The sequence below is a fragment of the Tauraco erythrolophus genome, chromosome 3, assembly GCF_009769465.1.
Source record: "Tauraco erythrolophus isolate bTauEry1 chromosome 3, bTauEry1.pri, whole genome shotgun sequence".
Lineage (NCBI taxonomy): Eukaryota > Metazoa > Chordata > Aves > Musophagiformes > Musophagidae > Tauraco > Tauraco erythrolophus.
In genome coordinates this window covers 74,284,087-74,304,975 of record NC_141467.1, presented here as the reverse complement: position 1 = coordinate 74,304,975, position 20,889 = coordinate 74,284,087, and positions in this window count along the sequence as shown.

Genomic DNA, 20,889 nt, shown 5'->3' with positions numbered 1-20,889 from the left:
TTTGGTTTGTTACTGCTGACTTTTATTTTGCTGGTGTTATTCTCAGGTATAATTACAAGTAAAGAAGGAATCTACTACTGCTGTAAATAAAAAGTAAAAAACATTTCATCAAACTGCACAGAACTCCATCCTGAACTTCAGTAGTTATGAAAGAAAATAGACAGGCCTTCTAGGAGGCAGAGATCTGAACCACACAGTTTAAGGCGACATTGGCACCTGTCTTTCACTGACTAACTGCAGACAATCCAGGCTTCTGTCCAGAGAAGGAACTGTCGAACCTCTTTAAAAAGTATAGTGGAAAAAAGCTAAGGCCTTCACTATTAATACAGCCTAGCTAGGAAAAGTCTCAATGTTACAGTAATGCCTTCAGCATATTAATCTATTCATTTTTTCTTAAATGGAGGTCTGTGGAAGTCCTTGATTCTAATGAATATCTTTACATCTACTTATATATCATGAGTAGCTGCAAGGAACCATTTTGCAATGAAACTGATGCCATTTTCTTTCCACAACAGCTATTTGTGGGCTTTTAATTGTCTCTAAAATCTGTATCTTTGAAGATATCTTGTCCCAGGAACGCTGATTCTTACAGATCAGATGCCCTGCCTCAAAGTCTGACTCAACTACCCTGCTGAAACTTCTACTACTTTAGATATTTCAGTTGAGTGAATGCCAAAGTAGATTTTTTGTCCTTGGATGCATACACATGGATTTAATTTATTTTATTTCTTACCACTTTTGAATTTACCACAAAGAACGTAGTAAAGCAGGTGAAAAAAAGATCCACTTCTACCAGACACTGGCAGAAATGACACACCATAGAAGAAAAAATACTCCGACCAAACAACTATTATTCAAGAGTGGCGTTATACTATGTATTATGTGCGTGTAGAAATCTTCTTGAAGGAAAACTCAGTGAGATTAATATATTTTCACTCGAAAATATATTTTCTCTTGCAAGTTTTACTTTGGTTGTATCTGGAATTTCTAATGGCAAAAATGATTGACTAATACCAAACTCTGGATTTCATCTCAGTCTTATCTTTATTTCTCATGTACCTTGCTTACATCTAGAGGTCTTGGTTGTGCATGTGACAGGAAGGGACCAGAGTTCATACGACTCAAAAGGAACATCTCTTATTCTCCGTATGAAAATTCTGGAACCACCACATATTTTAACGTCTCAAACAACTGGGAACACTTTTTTTTTGCCTTCAGAATGGCAAAGGTTTGGCTTTTGAAGCTGCTGATCTGACACTTTACAACAGTATGAGTTCCTCTATTTGCTTTTTTCTGTGAGATGCCTGAATAATTTAGAACCAGTCACTTCAAGTCTTTGTGCCTTGGTCTCCTTACGTTTTTGAATGGGTTTGATATTGACCTACTTCCTTCATAGTTAGGAATTATTGATACTTTTTTTTCTGTATTCAGCAACAGAATGGTCCATTATCTTCAAAGCAGTAAGAAAATTTGAGGATGAAGTTAGACACCTGTTCTTCCTTGCTTGTGTTGGCTCCTGGTGAATTCAGTGATAAAGCATCAACTGGCAAATAGCTAAAGAACAGCTTAGCCATCACGCAGTGTATCAGCTGCTGAAAAGCAGTGCTGTGTGGCAGAATTTTCTTACTAAACAGCATTGTCACACAGCATACACAGACACAGGAATTGAAGGGGGCCCAGAGAGCCTAAGCTAGCAGGAGCAACACATTTAACTTAATTTGGACAACTCATAAGTAAGGCAAATATTTTTAGTTATGAACAGTTCTGTTGCCTCTTTTAGAGCAAACATTGCATTTTAATTTTTAAATTTGGCTTTGATTATATTGAAGACACTGGGAATTTTATCACAATCTTAATGGAACTTTAATAAATCAGTCTTAAAATCACTTACATGTTAGAAATCAAAGTCTCAATTCAACAGCTCTTAATTTTGTGAGTAACTCATAAAGCTAAACATATCAATGCCAATTTTATTATTCCATATATAAATGCTCTGGATAACATTATTAAAGTGTCTAGAACAAGTGAAAAATTAATTCCCACTGTTTCCTGTCAAGGTTAGATATCTTAATAGAGGGTCTTATTAGGGTTTAATCTCCTTGTCTTCATTTTTAAATGCATTTTAAACTCTGTCTCTGTCTGCAGCAGTAAGCAGCAATACAATTTGGTATCACAGTCCTGCCATTTATTTTCAGATATTCATATGAATATGTGAGCCTTTTGTTTTCATAGCTATTTTCAGAAAGGGAGATGTTATTTTCATTATGCATATGGATTAGCCTTGAAATTCAATCTGATGACCCTCTACAAAAGCCTTGAGAATGCCTCTGCTTGCACTCTCTTCTGTAAGGATGTCAGAGTGTGAATTAAATGTTCTAATTTGTTTTAATAGCTGTAAAAGGCTGAATGGAAGTAGGCTTTGTACTGTTTTTATGACTAATGTGGGAAACTAGCCAAAGAGAGTTCTGAAAGGTTAGAATGACTTTGATAGTGTTGGTGCCTGATTATTGCATAGAATATTAATGTGACAGACAGGTGCTTTGTAAAGTCCTTTTTTAAAGGAGGTAGTTAATAGAAGGAAAAGGTGTTTCAAAGTCTGAGTCAAAATAATTTCAATGTTTATAATTCCCTGCCATTGATTTCCAAAGGCAATGATTACATTTCATTGTAATATTTTGCAAACAGTAGCTATACAGATATTTTACGAGATATGTTACCAGTGTGCATGAACACTAAACTGTGATTGAACTAATTTTGATTTTGATTTAATTTGACATGTCAGGGAGCCTTGTCTCAACATGTGTTACCGTGTAATCATTTAACCAGTGTCAGTTGAATCCAAAAGCCAATTTTATACCTGCACTAAAACCTTGACTATACAACAGAACTTAGACGCTGGTGCAATTATTTCATTTTAGTTTTAGTGACAAATTAAAACTGACAAAGGAGAAAGAAAATTAACAAACTTTGAAATGGAAGCATGTATAGTCTAATGGATTAATCTCTAAATTCACCTGCCATCTTTCTGTTTCTATAATCCTGAAGAAAAAGAACTAATGAAGTAAGCTGAACATAGAAGATTTCTACAGGACTCAAGCACAATAGCATATTTAAGAATCTACCAGTTTTCCCAATGTTAGCACATTTGAAAGGTACCGTTTAGAGACAAGCATTTACTTGAGTTAAAATGCTGTCTACAAAGACTCATGTCAGTCATAGGTTTTTAAAGGTTAATTACTTGAAGAATTGTGAAGCTTATTTAATAAAATTGCTGACCTATATCACAAGCTATAGGTTTCATTAGTTAATGTGGGAAAGAATAATTTGTTCAGATATCATCGATGCTGGTTTTAGATTTTAGACTTATAAAAAATTAGGCACTGTGTGGCTAAAAGTATAATGAATTTCATGATTAGTACAAACGTCCTGATAAATAAAATTGTGTAAGGACACAATGTCACTGCAGGTCTCTGCTTTTATTGGGAAGTTTCCAACTCTAGATCAAATTCTTACTTATCTCTGTGATCACAGACTCATGTATCGCTCTTATATGTTTATCTTGCTGGCTTTTTTAATTTACATAAAGTGTTCCCTACTCCAGCAAAACACTTGATTTTTCTACCTATTCATTTTGGTATTTTGTTCCTCTGTTTGCCTTTTATCTCAGTCTTTCACTTTCATTGTACTCTACTGGTTCCAGCTTTAGAGTGAATTATCTTTAATTCAGAATCCTTTACATAAAGACCTGCCTTTTTTTTTTTTTTTCCTTGAGAAAATGAACAGTGATTAGCAAGGTGAATGCCAAGGATCCTCATTTTCTAATTAGCTTCTGGAAGTGAAGTGTGTCATTCCGTCATAATTCCAGTTCTCTAGACTTAAAAGCAGCAGCATGAGGTAGTGCTTGGTTGTGCAGTACTCAGGCATTCAGTCAGAAGCTTTTTCCTGACATTCTCTTAACACTGCATTTTAAAAATAGTTTAATTATCTTCTGGAAAATCTGCTGCTTCAGTAGATAGACACACTCATGTAGAGTACAGTTGTATGATTGACTTTCTTAACAGGTTCAGGAAAAAATAACTACTTGAGCAATGAAGGAATGAAAAAGAGGATAAGCTCTAAAACAGAAAGAGAAACCCTAGGAAAAAGTAAGAAGAAATTTGTGAGTTGCCCAACAAATTTCAACTGACTGATAAGTGTTGAACGCTGCTAAATTTCCACAAAATGAACAATGCAGATTTGCACGTGGCTCTGGCGATTTATAATTTTGCATGTAGACAGAAATGTGTATGTCAGCATGAATTTTACAGTTACACTTTAATATCACAGCATTACTGTATATGACATCCAGCAAGCTGATTGGCTTGCCATCAATATATCAGATTTTAATGTAATTTTATTGGTAACCCTGAAGTAAGATGGCTTGGACTTTTCCAATATTCTGATTGGCTAATTTTGTGTGTTTGTTTGTTTGTTTAAGCAGTAGATTCGTTGATTAAAAAAACAGCTCCCTATGCTATTTTATGATTCTAAAGGCAGATACGTTAGGTGGTTTTTTTTTGTTTGTTTGTTTTTTGGAGTGTTTTTTTTGTTTATTTTAATTGTTGATTAACCTAAGTATTTGATACAAATTTCGTTGTCTGTTAATGGTAACAACTGACAGTTTTTCATCTAGAATGACAATACTCTGCTTTATAGCAAGCTGCACATTTTAATTACGTATCAGTCTGGCAATTCAAGTCATGAACAACAAAATTAAATCACAATGCTGCTTAGGCAAGACGTTGTCATGTTGTTGTAATAAATATGCGTTTGTTATCATTGTACTGGAAATAAAAAAAGCAATAACTACATCAAGAGTAATGAGCAGTCAAGGTAATCCGAAATTGTTAGTGTATGAGGGTGTGTGGCTGGATCAGAAGTCACAGAAGCACAGTAAGTTCAAAGTTGTCAGTACTCTACATTGATCATGATCCTGTGAGAAGGTTTGCAGATGTCTCAGATTTGATGTTTCCTTTGCTGGTTCAAGTGGATCCTTAGCAACATACCTAACACACACTGATAGACCTAGATTAGCTCCAAAAAGCTGCTCCTGAAGGATAAAAAGAAGTTGTCTATTAGCCTCATTATTGAAATTCTTTGTCCAGGAAGTGAGACTCCTATTTCTGCTTGGTCTTGAAATCTTGAAATCTATGGCTTTTGTATCTCAGGAGAGCACGTGTTTGGAGATTTCCCTCCAGAGACAAGGATCCTAAAACACAGGAATCTAACATACAGAAATTGAAGTTCTTTCTACACATGGTCTACATGTATTTTGCATGGATACTCTGTTTAGAGACTTTTTCATCTGCCTTACCGACTCAAATGCTTATTTTTCCTCATTTTATGAGGAAAAAACCCCTGTTCTAAGTGAAACTTCACATCAAAACAAAGAAAAAACCTTGCAATATTTGAGAAGGCCTTAAACAGATCTTTGACTCATTGTTCCTAATGTTCTTTTCAGGTATGCAAGGCTTGGATGACTAGAACAGGCATATAAGGCTATAAAAAGCACAGATTAATTAATCACAATCAGGTTCATTGCATAAGAAAAATAAGCCTAGTTTTCTCTGACTTTCTAATGTGTTACCAATGGCCCTTCTGTTCTTCAGTGTCTTCTTCAGACTTCAGAGACAATTTTTCCCTATGTTTTTCAGACCAACAGGATCTCATCTAAAAATTTGTTGCATTTATTTTTTATAATATTGCTTGTGTATTTTTCATGGCCAGCATGACACAACCTATTCCTGCTTATCTGGCATAAGGTGATCTCTACCATCTTATCCTGAAAATCAACCTGAAAGCCAATATACAGCATGATCAAAGTTGTTCAAACTCTGTTATGTCCCAGTCAATAGTGTGCTCAACATAGAAATCATACTCAGTTGTATTTTTCCAGCTTTCTTATTCAACTGTTCTTTTTTTTTTGTTTTTCATAAGTAAATTATCGTCCCCGTAAGGTTGGTATTGACATCAGGGTCAACTCTTGCCCTGTACTACTAGTCCTGGGCAGTTAGATAATGGAAAACAAGTGAGCAGAGGAATGGTAGACACTGGAATTAGCAGATGACCTGTGCTCTCGAACTTGTATGTTAAAGTTTTGTAATCTGGTCTCATGATAAATAAAAAAGAGTAAAAAATAGCATAAAAAGTTAAAACCAGGTCTAACAGAAGGTCTGTCCAGATTAGGATTCCACCAGTTCCCTGGTGAAGATGATTAAGGAAAGAGTTTTGGAGAATATACAGAAAAATCAACATCATCTGATGTCCTTTCCCAGCTTACAGAATCAGAGATATAACATGCACATACCAGAAGCCTCGTATCCAAGAAAGGAAGAAGTGATTTACTGACTGTTTTCCATTAGAATCTCTAAATATTATATTCATTTCAGGTCTTTGGACAAGAGAAGACCATTATAATAATTTAATTTGACTTCTTGAATAATATAGGTCATAAAATGTCATAAAGTGATTCCTCTGTCATGCCATTTAAAAGCGTTGATTTTGATTTCAACTATAAATCCAGTGCAGATTCCACTGCTCCTCATGTGTAGATATACATGTTAGTGACTACATACTTCTATACTAGAATTATCCGTTTTCATTTTATATTATTGTTCAGATGAACTTCACACTCATACTGACACCTTATTTTATCCTTTCCTTGGGAAATCCAGGAGTCAATTCTACTATTCATCACTGACTTTGACTCACAGTTTTTCCTTTTCTTTATATTTCTTTCTCTTCAAACTCACTTACCACAATGTTACTATCTCATCATCTTTGCTTGTCATGTTCCTTTCAGATTCTATGCTCTATCTACTATCTCCTGATCTTTGCTCCCCACTGTTTTACACACATATACACTTTTCTTCCTTGTTGTCTTACAAGCATTATGAACATAGCTACATGAGACAGGTTGCTGTTTCAGTTTCTAATGGCACAGTAGCTTGAAGCAGCTATTGAAGGGAAAAATTGTTCAGGTTTGAAATTATGAACTGAAGAAAGCTCAGAATGTTTGGAAGCGTAGAGGCCAAAGTTGTTCAGATTTCTCCTGAGCAAAAACTGTTTTAAACAGCTGGATTTATTTACTGGATCTTAAGTTTCTGGAACCTGCAGGTCTTGATGCAAGAAAGTATTGTTTCAGTTTAAAAAATAATCCCTATTCTTTAAAATCATTCAGTGGAAATTATCCCAAAAGATTCATGTTAAGGAAGTGAGTAGCTTCATGAACAACCGAAGGTAGTGGGGAAACACATCTTCCTTTCTCAATAGAAGAGAGGGATTGGGGCATTACTGTGGAAATTCACAAACTGAAGTAAATTTCCAGAGTCCTAGCAGACTGCATTGGAGAGATCAGGCTTAGGAGAGGTTTTTTTTTGCTAATCTTCTGGCTCAGATCCATAGTCTGAATGCTACCATTTTTGAACACACAGGACTCTTTTGATAGAACACTCTCTGCCTACGCAAAACCTAGGGCAGACTATGTCTGTGACTCAGAGGTACAGGAACAGGAAAGGTTAACAACAGGGAGCAGTGAGTATGAAGCTAATAAAAGCTTTTCTTTATTTATCTTTTTATTCTGCAACTGCAGTAGAAATTAAATCAGTGTCCACCCCTAATTTAATGAATATCAAGTGCAATAATCTTTTCACTAAACTGATGTTTACCTATGTTCCCAACAGCTAATAGAAATGATAAAAGCCTACAGATGGGTCAGATAGGACAGCTGTATGAAATTTTATCTAAGCTAAAGAAAAACTATCTGGAGTATTGCTCTACTGTAAAATGAGGACGTTGTTATACTATGGAATGCAGTTTTATGCTGGAAAGAATGAGTCCAGAGGAGGGCCACAAAGATGATCCGAGGGCTGGAACACCTCTCCTATGAAGATAGACTGAGAGAGTTGGGGCTGTTCAGCCTGGAGAAGAGAAGGCTCCAGGGTGATCCTGTAGAAGTCTTCCAGTACCTGAAGGGGTCCTACAGGAAAGCTGTAGAGGGACTTTTTACAAGGGTATGTAGTTATAAGACAAGGGGCAATGGCTTTAAACTGAAAGAGGGGAGATTTTGATTAGATATAAGGAAGAAATTTTTCACTCTGAGGGTGGTGAGGCAGTGGAATAGGTTGCCTAGAGAAGCTGTGGATGCCCCATCCCTGGAGGTATTCAAGGCCAGGTGGATGAGACTTTGAGCAACCTGGTTTAGTGGAGGGTGTCCCTGCCCATGGCAGGAGTTGGAACTGGATGATCTTTGAGGTCCCCTCCAACCCAAACCATTCTATGATTCTATGATAAATAACAGAGTTTGTTGTGAATGAGCTGATAGGCAGAACAGTATTTCCAGTTAATTAAGAGATAAACCTCTGTTCAGTCAGCTGCTGGTTGCGGATCTCATTCGGAGGCTGCTTAACCTCACCCCACCCATCTAGGAAGAATTTAGATGCTTAGCATAGCCCCTTGAATTAACCAGGTTCCCAAGATTTAGGTATTATGGTACACAGCATTTCAGTTTTTAAGTACCTTTGTCAATTTTGCTTACTGCCTTTTCCTGTGAAGCTGTGTAAGAGTTAGCAACTTCTTCAGGAAGCAGATATTCACCATTCTGGCTTCAGTTTTGAATCTGCCAGTTGCCAGTGATAGAATAGCTCTAATAGTAGAACAAGGTATTTAGCATTATGAATAGAAATAGTTAATGAAAATATGGCACCTGTAATGAAAATCCACAGAAACTGAACAGACAATCATATGCTTGACAAAAGAAATTCTTCTATGAGCTAGGCCACTTAAATCCACCCAAATTTTGGTGGATGCAGCTTCTTTGAAGCTATCCGAAGATGAAATTTAAGTGAACAAACAGTAGAAACACTGATTTGAGCACACGTTGGTCCCTGCATGTGAAAGCCTATAGTAGCTTCTCCCAGACTGGTGAGGATGCATCAACCTTTCACTTGATCTGTTTTCAAAAAGTTAATGTAAGGTTGCATTTAAGAATTTCTAGAGTCAGTTTCTTAGAATAGCAGAATGAATTCTTTTGTGGGTAGTTCAAATTTTTGAAGTGATATGATGGGAATTCATGGGAAATCCATTCAGTCTAATTTATTTTCACCATTAGGAAGTTTCATTTTGTAATCTGAATTTCAGACATGATTCTGTGTTATTGCAACCTGTGGCCATTACTACTTGTTCTGTCTAACATGGACATGAAAAAGAAACTAAACTCTTACTGTTCATGATGTATTTGTAGGCTGCAATAATTTTAATCTTTCATTTCCACCTCTACCCTTTCTATATTTTTAGGACTTTTTTAGGATTTTTAAAAATCTGGTCCTCACAGACCATGTTTTCTAAACCTCTAATCTTTGTCATTGCTCTTTCCTAAACTTTTCCTAAATTGTGAATATTATTCAATAGTTTTCCTACCTGGGAAGTATTTTTGCTTTATTAACCTGTGTAGATCCAAATATGACACTTGATAGCTGTATTCAGGAAGGGAATAATACAGAGATTTTTGGAGGGTTAACTAGTCATGCTTAGTGAGAGATAGAAATCCTGCACCATGTGACTGTTTCAAAATGTGCTTGTTGTGCAGATAAACCCTACTACTCTTCTTTTGTTTAAAAGTTGGAAATCTACACTAAAGACATACACAAGAACAGTGAGATCCAGTGCCAGATCACTATGCTGGTGGATAGATATGATTCTGATGAAACTTCTTAGCCGGAAGCTGCGTGGGTGATTTTCAGATAAAGATAATATGGGTTTTTTGAGTCTAAAATCTCTGCCTTTTTCTTTTTTTATTGCTGAAACAGTGAATCCCATGTCATCTTCTCCAACTAATGTCAACCTATGCTGCAATCATCAATTCTGTTTTTCCATATGCTAATTATGACATTTATATTTCCATTTAAAAAAAATGTTTTACAATCACGTAATATATGTAAAATAATGTAAAATAGAGGAAATGGATGAGTAATTTTCCTTCTCAATATTTTACTCTCAAGAATTTTTAATTTAACCCTGACAGAAACAAGTAGGAAAAAACAAGTTATATAAGATCACTTTTCGTAAAGAAATTCTGAGAACTCATGGTATGATATAATTAGATAAGGAAAGCTGCATTTTACATCAATGCAGCGAAACACAGTCAAAGTGAAAGACGTCATCATTCTGACCATATATCTCAGTACATGCCAGCAGCTTCTCCCAGCACAAACTATGATATCCAGAGATCACTGAATGATCCATCTGTGACCAATATAGCTATATGAGATGATCTCACAAATCAGACAGGATCTTTGACAGCAGTTGCAATCTAATTCGAGGTCTTAAAAAGTTCATAGGGATTTTTCCAGCCTTCTGAGTTGGAGTGAGTTTTACCTCATTCTGAGGAACCATTAATATTGGTTTTTGTTTTTATTGTAAGAATGCGAAGGAGAATATTTACTCCTTGTTGACTGAAAATTAAGCACAACTATTATACCCATCATGTGTAATTTAAATTGAGTGGTTTGACTATATCTTATGAGTAGGCATAGTAAGGCAGAGAATTTAATAAATTGTCCCAGGTACACATTTTCATTTAGTGTTGAGGACATAAAGCCAGAAAAGTTTGGCTTTAGCATTTACTCTGATAACCTTCTTTTAATAGTAAAGTCTCTATTATTGAAACAAATGAAGACCTAGTTCTCTATTTGTCCCTTGTGATTCTGCCTCTCTGACTTTGCTGACAATTGTATGACTTTGATTTTTAGTAAACCTTCTAAATTTAGTCTCTTTTAAAGTTATCCAAATTGACTTTCCAGTATCACTAACAATTTATCAGAGTTTAGGGAAAACATTTTCAAGGTATTTCAGCAACTTAAGAATTCCATTGATTTAGATGCTTAAGTCCCTTGATGATCTGAATCTTAGAGTCAGGCTTAACAAAAGCATTTGTTTAAAGATTCAGATAGGTACTTTGTTATATTACAAATAAAATATATTAAGCACCTGGCACCTCCTTAAGAACTTTTGAAAATTCTCCTAGTAGCTAATGCATCTTTAGATGACTGAATAATGTTGTAACTGAGGTTTTGTGGTGGATTTAGGAACAAGGTTCTTTTTGATGTTGTTTAGGATTTTACCATAAACCTTATGCTTTTATAAGGAAAAAAAGTTCACATAGGGAATGATGTTTTCTTTTAATAAACTTATTGTGCATTTTAAGCATATCTGATGGACAAATGTGAAGACAGACATTTCTTTATTTAGGTTTTCCCATTAGTATCACACTGGAAATTAATGATATTGCAACTTCTTTAGTTAATTAACTACGTAGTTAACTTAGTTGATGTAAAGCAACATATACTGCTGCCATTCAAAGTGAGCCTCTACCAGCCACTGCTATTTCTAAATATTAGAAAATACATTGTGAAAAACATTGGCAAAGCTGACTTTTGAGATTATAATCTCTTATATAAATATGAGGACTTTATTACACTAAATGCTTTGCTTTTTTTTTTTTTTTTCTTCCTTAACTCTGCTATTCTTGTTTTTTCTCAGTGCTAGAATATGCTTTAGTCACATCACTGAGCTGCCCATGTCTCCTTTGACACATGTCTTTCCATGGCTAACTGCTTCAATTGTTTTGTTACCCATTTTAACAGTACCAGCAAGAAATGTGAGAAATTACAATTCACTTCTTTCTAGAACAGAGAGGTCATCAAATGTCTAGATAGCAGCTATGAACAGACAGGAAGGAAATGTTTGAGGCAGAGCATCTGTCACAGATTGAGTTCATATATTTTCAAAGCTGAAGTCTTTAAATGAATAATGGACAATCTTAACGGGGTTTAGGTCCTCATCCTTTTTAAAGCTACTCTGAAGTTTTCCAGACACCTTAGTTACATTTTTCATTTGTGATGTACTATATTCTCATAGCAAGGTGGAAGTTAACATTAACATCTTCAGAAAGACATTTAATTTCACTCTATGTCAAGATATTTCTGTCCTGAAATATTCCATTTTGTTTCCTTTTCATTTTCAATATACATTTTGCTCTTTCTCAAAAGTATCACCATTCTGAGGTAGTTTTTTAATAAGAGTATTACCTGAGTAGTATTGGAAATAGTTAACTGTCTTCTACCTGCAAATGAGTTCTTTATAAATTATACTATTTCTGAAAAGTAAGTAATGTTACTATTAACAATAACTGTTAATATTACTTTTAAAATACCCAACAAAAGAAGATATATTAAAGAGTCTTATTTTATATAGTTCCTTGAGTTCTATTTGTTAATTCAAACAGTTTTAATTTTATCCCAATAATCAGATAGAAAGCAATAGGAAATGACATTTCAAACCACAGTTTCGAATTTGTGTTTTCACTCAGCAATTCTCCTGTTTTGCCGTAAAACGGCATTTGGCCTGAAAATGCCAAATGAGCCCTAAATCCTTTTGGCTACCAGGTCATTGCATTCTGTGATGCGAATTTATCACTTCAGAGTACAACAGAGTTCAGATATTTTTTATATGCATCAGCAAGTTTGCAGATGACACCAAGTTGTGTGGTGTTGTGGACATGCTGGAGGGAAGGGATGCCATCCAGAGGGACCTTGACAGGCTGGAGAGATGGGCCTGTGAGAACCTCATGAAGTTCAACAAGGCCAAGTGCAAGGTCCTGCACGTGGGTCGGGGCAATCCCAAGCACAAGTACAGGCTGGGCGGAGAATGGATTGAGAGCAGCCCTGAGGAAAAGGACTTGGGAGTGCTGGTGGATGAGAAGCTCAACATGAGCCAGCAATGTGCGCTGGCAGCCCAGAAAGCCAACCGTATCCTGGGCTGTATCAAAAGGAGCGTGGCCAGCAGGTCGAAGGAAGTGATTCTGCCCCTCTACTCTGCTCTCATGAGACCCCACCTGGAATACTGTGTTCAGCTCTGGAGTCCCCAACACAAGAAGGACATGGAGCTACTGGAACGAGTCCAGAGGAGGGCCACGAAGATGATCCGAGGGCTGGAGCACCTCTGCTATGAAGAGAGGCTGAGAGAGTTGGGGCTGTTCAGCCTGGTGAAGAGAAGGCTCCGGGGTGATCTTCTAGCAGCTTTCCAGTACCTAAAGGGGGCCTACAGGAAAGCTGGAGAGGGACTTTTTACAAGGGTGTGTAGTGATAGGAGAAGGGGCAATGGATTTAAACTGAAAGAGGGCAGATTTAGATTAGATATAAGGAAGAAATTCTTTGCATTGAGGGTGGTGAGGTACTGGAACGAGTTGACCAGAGAAGTTGTGGATGCCCCATCCCTGGAAGTGTTCAAGGCCACTTGGATGAGGCTTTGGGCAACCTGGTGTAGTGGAGGATTTCCCTGCCCATGGCAGGGGGATTGGAACTAGATGATCTTTGAGGTCCCTTCCAACCCTAACCATTCTATGATTCTATGATTCTAAAAATCTCCATGCTTTATTAACACATAGATTAAGTTATAAATGCCCCACCAAGCTCTGTGCTATCTGTATTTTCATGAGATGTGAGAACTGTATAGAAAGAAAAAAATGGCAAAAAAAGGAACAAAGCAAACGCTCAGTTCTGGGAAATTCAGAATTCCATCTCTTCATATTCTTCACTTTGCCCAGTCTGATCTCCATCTTAAGAAATCCTCTAGCAAGTGCTTTCCATAACAGTAGTGAAACACACAAGATTTCAAGGGACCATTAGAGACAGGAGAAGGAGTATTCATCTGGAACAGAGATGGTAGTAAGGAAAGAGGCAATTCCAATATAGACTAGCGAAGTTAAACAACGTTCTTCTTGTCTCCAGGCATCCCCTCGTGGGAGGAAGTTCTGATGAATGGAAGAGCATGATTTATCTGTATTGCCTTTTTTATGACAGATTTGAGTACATGGAATACAGAGTCATAAAATCATGGAATATTCTGAGTATGAAGGGACTCACAGTATCATAGAATCATATCACAGAGTCATAGAACAATTTGGGTTGGAAGTGACCTTAAAGATCATCTAATTCCAACCCTGCCACCGGCAGGGACACCTTCCACTTGATCAGCTTCCTCAAACCCTCACCCAACCTGACCTTGAACACCTCCAGAGATCGGGCTGCCACAACTTCTCTGGACACCCTGTTCCAGTGCCTCACCACCCTCAGAGTGAAGAATTTCTTCCTTACATCTAATCTAAATCTCCCCTCTTTCAATCTAAAGCCATTTCCCCTTGTCCTATCACTACATGTCCTTTCAAAAATCCCTCTCCAGCTTTCTTGTAGGCCCCCTTTTGATACTGGAAGGCTGCTAGAAGGATCATCAAGTCCAACTTCTGAAAAGTATATTTTGGAATAATTAGATTTCCAGATGTGTGGATTTGTTAATCATGACTAAATGTTTCCATGCGGTACTAAGATTTACAAGACTATTTAAGGACAAAGGATTTTTGTATGCACACATTTTTTGTACGTATCTAGATAGACAGGTCGAATAAACCTTTAATAGAAAATTGGGTGACCGTCCTACATTTTTAACATGTAGGACGTAAGATAACATAAGATAACACAAATTTCACTGTTCTATTCAGGAAGTAAGAAATTATTTATGCTAATAATGAAGTGTGCCCAAATCAAATTCTCTTAAGGGTTTTAATGTAAAAAATACATATATGCATCTATCTCATCTATATTAGCTCAGCCTAACATTCTGTCTGGTTAATTGCATTTTTTTGCCATGTGTGTTTCAGTCTTACAGGATACCAGGAGGACTGAGGTGTCTCAAATCTATCTTACACATAATTTATGAATTATAGAGATTATATTAGTAGAGACTTTTAAGGCTCTTCCAGGCTCTTTTCTACAATTGGATGGTTTCCTTCAAGCAACAGTAGTGTTCTGCTAAATCCCTAGGAGTATTTATTTTCGGTATGAATATTTTGGGATTTTGAAAAAAAGGAAAGAGATATCTATTAACATGGCCTACTGCAGAAATACAAAAGCACAGGTGTTGAATCACATGAGAAGCATCTGCTGGACCAGCTGTTGCCACCATTTCAGTGCAAGCTGGTGCCCAGGAGTATTTTCTCCTGCAGTTTTGTTTGTTCATTTGGGGAGAATGATAGGTGATTGATTGCCAAGCTGAGATGTGATTATTGTATTAAAGAGTGATTTGGTTGACCTCAAGTGTACCATCTCATTAGTGACACCCATGATTGAACTGCTGCCAAGACATATTTGCTGGGGAGTGAACAAATTTATTGAGTGGGACAAGAGGGAAAACAGTGTCTGTTTGTTATAGTGGAGAATCTATGTGAGCTGTTAACCAAGATCTTATAGCAGAGATGACTAAATACTCGTGATAGCCAAAAAGCAACAATATTGACTAACCTTCAGGTTAATGTTTATTTACTGAGTTAAAAAAACACCTAAGAAGTACTTTCTTTTCAGCTAAGAAGTCAGAAAAGAAGTAGAATCTGATTTCTCTGAACCATTAGGCATCTGCAGCTGCCTTAGAATGCAGTTACATAGGTATATGTCTAGCCTTTCACAAAACAAAGCACTCGGTGTTTTATTTCGATTCCTAGGAAGATGTGACAGAAAGGCATGACTGAGACCCTTAGGATACATGAAAGGTGTTCAAGAGCATCATGTTCATTACTGAGTGATGCAGGGAGCTATCACAGCACTAAGTGATTAGGTAGGAAGTAGGCCACAGATGGATACGCAGTCAGAACTTCTTGTAAACTTTTCCTAATGGTTTATGAACTAGAGAGACAAAAAGTCTTACATGTTGCAATATTTAGTGTGGCGGTGCCTTATTTTTAGGTATTCTCTATTGCTTTGGAAAATCCAGCTCTTCTAGTGTATTTCTAGTATATATACACCTTGAAATGGTATCTTTTCATTGTACGATCCCAATCCTGAAAATAAATTCTGTAGCGTAAAATTTGTGCTCTACATCATCTTGCAGGATCAGACTTTCATATTTAAACTCCACTTACACAGCACCTTTCAGTTTCTACTAAGAAGTCAGTTTTGCAGGTCTAATGATAAAACCACCTCCGTGGGTTTATGTGTTAATTCTCACAAGCTGTTACTGATGAGTCCTGTATTGCTTAGACTGAAGTTTCCGTTAGTATCAATAATTTCATCAATAGCATGAAGACTATGGATTATGTTGCTGTAAAAATGGGTTTTGCAAACAGCTAGCCAGTGAGGTCATCAGATTCATTTTACGATAGCTTACTCAAGCAACTGATGAGGCCAATGTTTCAGCTCTTCTTATTAGTGTTGGATATAAACCTTTGCCACCAACAGTGAAAGATAAATGTTTAATTTAAATAAATACCCAATTCCCATTATTAATGGATTTCTAGTATATATTTGTAATGCTCTGTTTAGCCTTATGTTGCTTTGCAAATGCATTCTCCACACTTGGCTGTTAGAGGCTTTAATATCTTTAATAAAATGTTCTATAAACATCATTACTAAAATGCAAGTCTGACAGCAAACTGCAAGGGAAGTGTTTACACTATCAAGGTCATAGTCTAAACAATTTATAACAGCTGTAAATGTTTAATATGGGTGGGTGGGTGAGAATATACTTAGGCCTGTTCACAGTTTTGTTTTAACTTTTTCAGTAGAATTATTTCCTTCAAAATTGTTTCTTCTAGGACAAGGTTTTGCATGGACTCAATCCAGTACAGCATGGCTTACCTATACTTCTGTTGTGCTCAGTGCATGTGGTTTTTTAGTGGTTATTACATCAGATGTATTAAGATCACATAGAAATTAAGATTTTTTTTTTTCCAATTTGTCAGTGGTCAGTCTCAGTCTGCAATCTGACAGTCACTGCATTGTACGCCATGGCTTGCAAAAACTGTGTTGCAGCAACATGAGCTTCATCTTTCTCCCTTCCCTGTGCTGTCTGGTATGGGAACAGGAACTGGTACCATACAGGTGTATTTTCATAACTACTCAGAAAATAGGACTCCAGATAAATGCAGGAGATGAAATCTCAGCTTCCTGGAAGGTAGCAGGAGTTTTGTCATTGGGTTCATCAGAGTTAGAGGTTCACCCAGGAAGTATATGGTTTGAGGTAATTGGTAATTGTTACCAATTTCACATTGTTAAATTTATGCTAATGGTATTTCAAGCATAGCTGTTCTATTTGGGTAATAATGGTGAAACTAGGAACTATCCTTGTTTTATTTTTTATATCCTCATACATAATGGTTAAAACATATATTGATCTTTCAATCAAATATTGCTTATGCATACATCAGACTTCCATTCATCGTATGTAGACTCCATTGCATGTCTGACTCTCAACCTAACAAATGGTACTTGATTATTGTCCATTCAGTGCACATTTGATGCTTGCTGAAATCTCCTTTACACTTGTTTGTTACATTTTTCCCTGTTTATTAATAATGGCCAATAATGTTCTGCAGTTAAACAATTTCTGTCATATAAACCACCTTGCAATGCTTTTCAAAATGGATATTGAATTACTGCAATATAGAAGTTTTTTGCCAGCTACTCTTGGAGATGTAAATTGTCAATCGAAAAACAAACCTACCCTTATTTCTGTAGCTCTTTCTTCTGTAGCTAGTTCTCTGATCTCATTTGTAAAGACTTTTTAACCTACATTAACAAAGGGTTATTTTGTCTTTCTCCAGTGGGGTATCTCCACTATCACTAGAGATTTTAAGATGTTGACTATGTCTCTACTACACATACTGTATAAACTGTGCTCTCCTTCAGCTTCATGGAGCATCCACCAGGTCTCTGGATAAGGTACTGGCTTAAAGTAGCTCTTTTTCTATGTAGATACACTGGGAGTAGAATTAATACGCTTTGCAATTTCTCAGATGCTTCAGGCTTTTTGAACAACGACATTTTCATAACATTAACAACACAAATAATGATTGTTTTGGACAGATTTGAGTCATATGGAATTTACTGGTGTAGATCTATATAAACCAAGCATAGCAAACACAACATTTTTTTAGCATAGGCCTTTGGAACATTTCTCTGTCCTGACCTAAGAATATATCTTTCAGAAATGCAGATGTGATATCTTGCTGCAACCACAGTGGCTTGACAAGTTTTCTGCAAATAAAGTGAAGTAATATTCATTTTGTTTATTGTGAAGGGCTGGGCTAGTTATTTGTCCATAGTCAGTGTCTTTATTGCATTGTTTTCATAATCAAGAGCTAAAATTAGAGTTATGGCTATAATCTTAATTTCACTGGGCCCATCCTTCAGGGAAATCAATAGATCAGCTAGCAGTTGTTCCTGAGATGTTCTGGGCCGTGTATGTTCTTTGTCAAGCACGTCATTTTAATTTCTTCTCTTCTAAATTACACTCTTAGGCTACCATTCCTTTTAGTCTACTTGGATGAAGCAGTAGCCAGATTCTCAGCAAATATAATTATTAAAGAAATATTTCATTTGAATTATCAGTTTTATGTTTAGTCCAATATGGTAATCTGTAAGGCAACATGCCAAGAATTCTGTTTATCACTCAATATACTGTGACTCACACTGGAGCAGTTCGTGAAAAACTGCAGCCTGTGGGAAGGACTCATGTTGGAGATGTTCATGGAGGAGGCACCCCAAGTTGTAGCAGGGGAAGAGTGTGAGGAGTCTTCCTCCTGAAGAGGAAGGAGCAGCAGAAACAACCAGGGATGAGCTAGCCGCAACCCCCTTTCGCTGTCTCCCTGCACCGTAACAAATTAAATTGATTAAATTGATCAAATTGATCTTTTTTTCCCAAGTCGAGTCTGTTTTGCCTGTGACCATAATGGATGAGTGATCCCTCACTGTCCTTGTCTTGACCCATGAGCCTTTTGTTATATTTTCTCCTCCTCATCCCACTGGGGGAGGTGAGTGAGTGAGCAGCCACATGGTGCTTAGTTGCCAGCTGGGGCTGAACCATGGCAGTCTTCAATTCATGATAGATTTTCCACCTTACAGGAATTCAGGATGAAGATCAGATTATTTCATTCTGCATTTATACTCTCCTAACTGTTCCTCACTTGTGAATCTGTTCTCTGCTGGAGAACTTTTTTGGGTATTCAGAAGTGGTATATGGTATGTGACTGCCTCAACAAAGGCATCTGTTACCATTTTCCATGCATTATTGTAATCAATACTTTTTCATGGATCTGGCAGACTCATAGATTTTTCATTGGATTTGTGCAATTCTGTAGTGGTGACATAAACCAGGTGAGATATCCTTGGATTCCTGAAATTTCACTAAATGCTTACCTGCATCTCACTCAAAAAGCTTTCTAGTTTTTCTGACAGTGTTTTAAATTGTACTAATGACCAGGCCCCTGACTTTTTTTCTTATGTAGTAAATTAGCTTGTACAGACAGTAAACTAAAAATTAAATTCTATTTTTACACAACTATGTGTAGTCTGGCCATGGAGTTTGGAGAATTATGGCTTGATATTTTATTCCCAATTATTGATCCTGCTTGTAGAATTTATAGTACTGCATCATACAAATTATATGAAAATTGATTTGTTGTTGGCATGATTGCTCATTATATAGAACACTTAATTGGCTTTCTCCTGAATTAAAAAAACAGTGTGTGCATATATATACATACGCATGCTTTTTTTTCTGTATTCATATGAAGAATGTAAAAGTCCTTGATTTACAGTTAATTATCTAGGCTTTCCTATCAACGCTAGTTGATAGAAAAACTAGTCTGCCACAGAGTGATGTAGTGAGACTCAATCAATTAATGCTAATACGAAAAGCCAATTTGCCTAGAAAAAAACTACAAATACATGTGGATTTCATTTACAGTGAAGAACACCAAATTACAAAAAGAGGTCCAGGCTTTAGACAAAACTACTAATCTGAAGCTTGGAAATCACAAAGTCCTTAAAGTGTGTGTGAATTGGTCACTCTGGATGATAAAATTTTATCTCTTGATCAGCTATGATGAGATGACAAAGAAAGGATTCTTTGGGTATATGAGCAGTGTACAGAAGCACAGGCAAAACACAGGCCCACTACCATACAGGGTAGGGAAACTTGTTATTAATAATGTTGACAAGACAGAGGTTCTCAATACCTTCTTTGCCTCTGCCTTTACCAACATAGCTGGACCCCAGATCACATCATCAAGTAGCTGCAACATGTGTTGACCTACTGGCAGTGGAGAAAAGGCTGGTATGCTGCCTCTTGCAAAGAGTTCAACTCACATAAATCTATGGGCCTGGACAGAATCTACCCCAGGTTGTTAAAAGAAGCAGCTGACATTGTTGCAAGGCCACTGTCTATAATCTTAGGAAAGTCACAGAGATCAGGGGATGTCCCTGACAACTGGAAGGGGCAATTGTCATACCCAACTACAAGAAAAGCCCAAAAGAGGACCGGGGAAGCTAGAGACGTGTTAGTCTTATTTCAAGCACTGGGAAAATAATGGAATGGGTCCTTCTGGAAACCATCACAAACCAAATGAAGCAGGTGATTGGGAAAAACCAGCAGAGATTTACCAAGAGCAAATCATGCCAGACTAAACTGATCACATTCTGCAACAAAACAACATCTTCTGTCGATATGGGGAGAGCAGTGGATGTTGTTTACCTGAACTTCTGCAAAGTGTTCGACACTGTTTCCCTTAGCCTTCTCCTGGACAAAATGCCAAGATGTAGATTGGATGAGTGGTCTATCTAGGTCTATTTATCCTCTATCTAGGCTCCCTTTCCCAGGTCACAGATCTTTCAAGGTCCCTTCTAACCTGGACTATTCTATAATTCTATGAAAAATAAACCAGAGTAGTTGTGATCTTTGCCTGATTTTCAGTGATGGCAGTTTAATACAGAAATGAGGCCTATAAAGTGTACCACACACTAGACT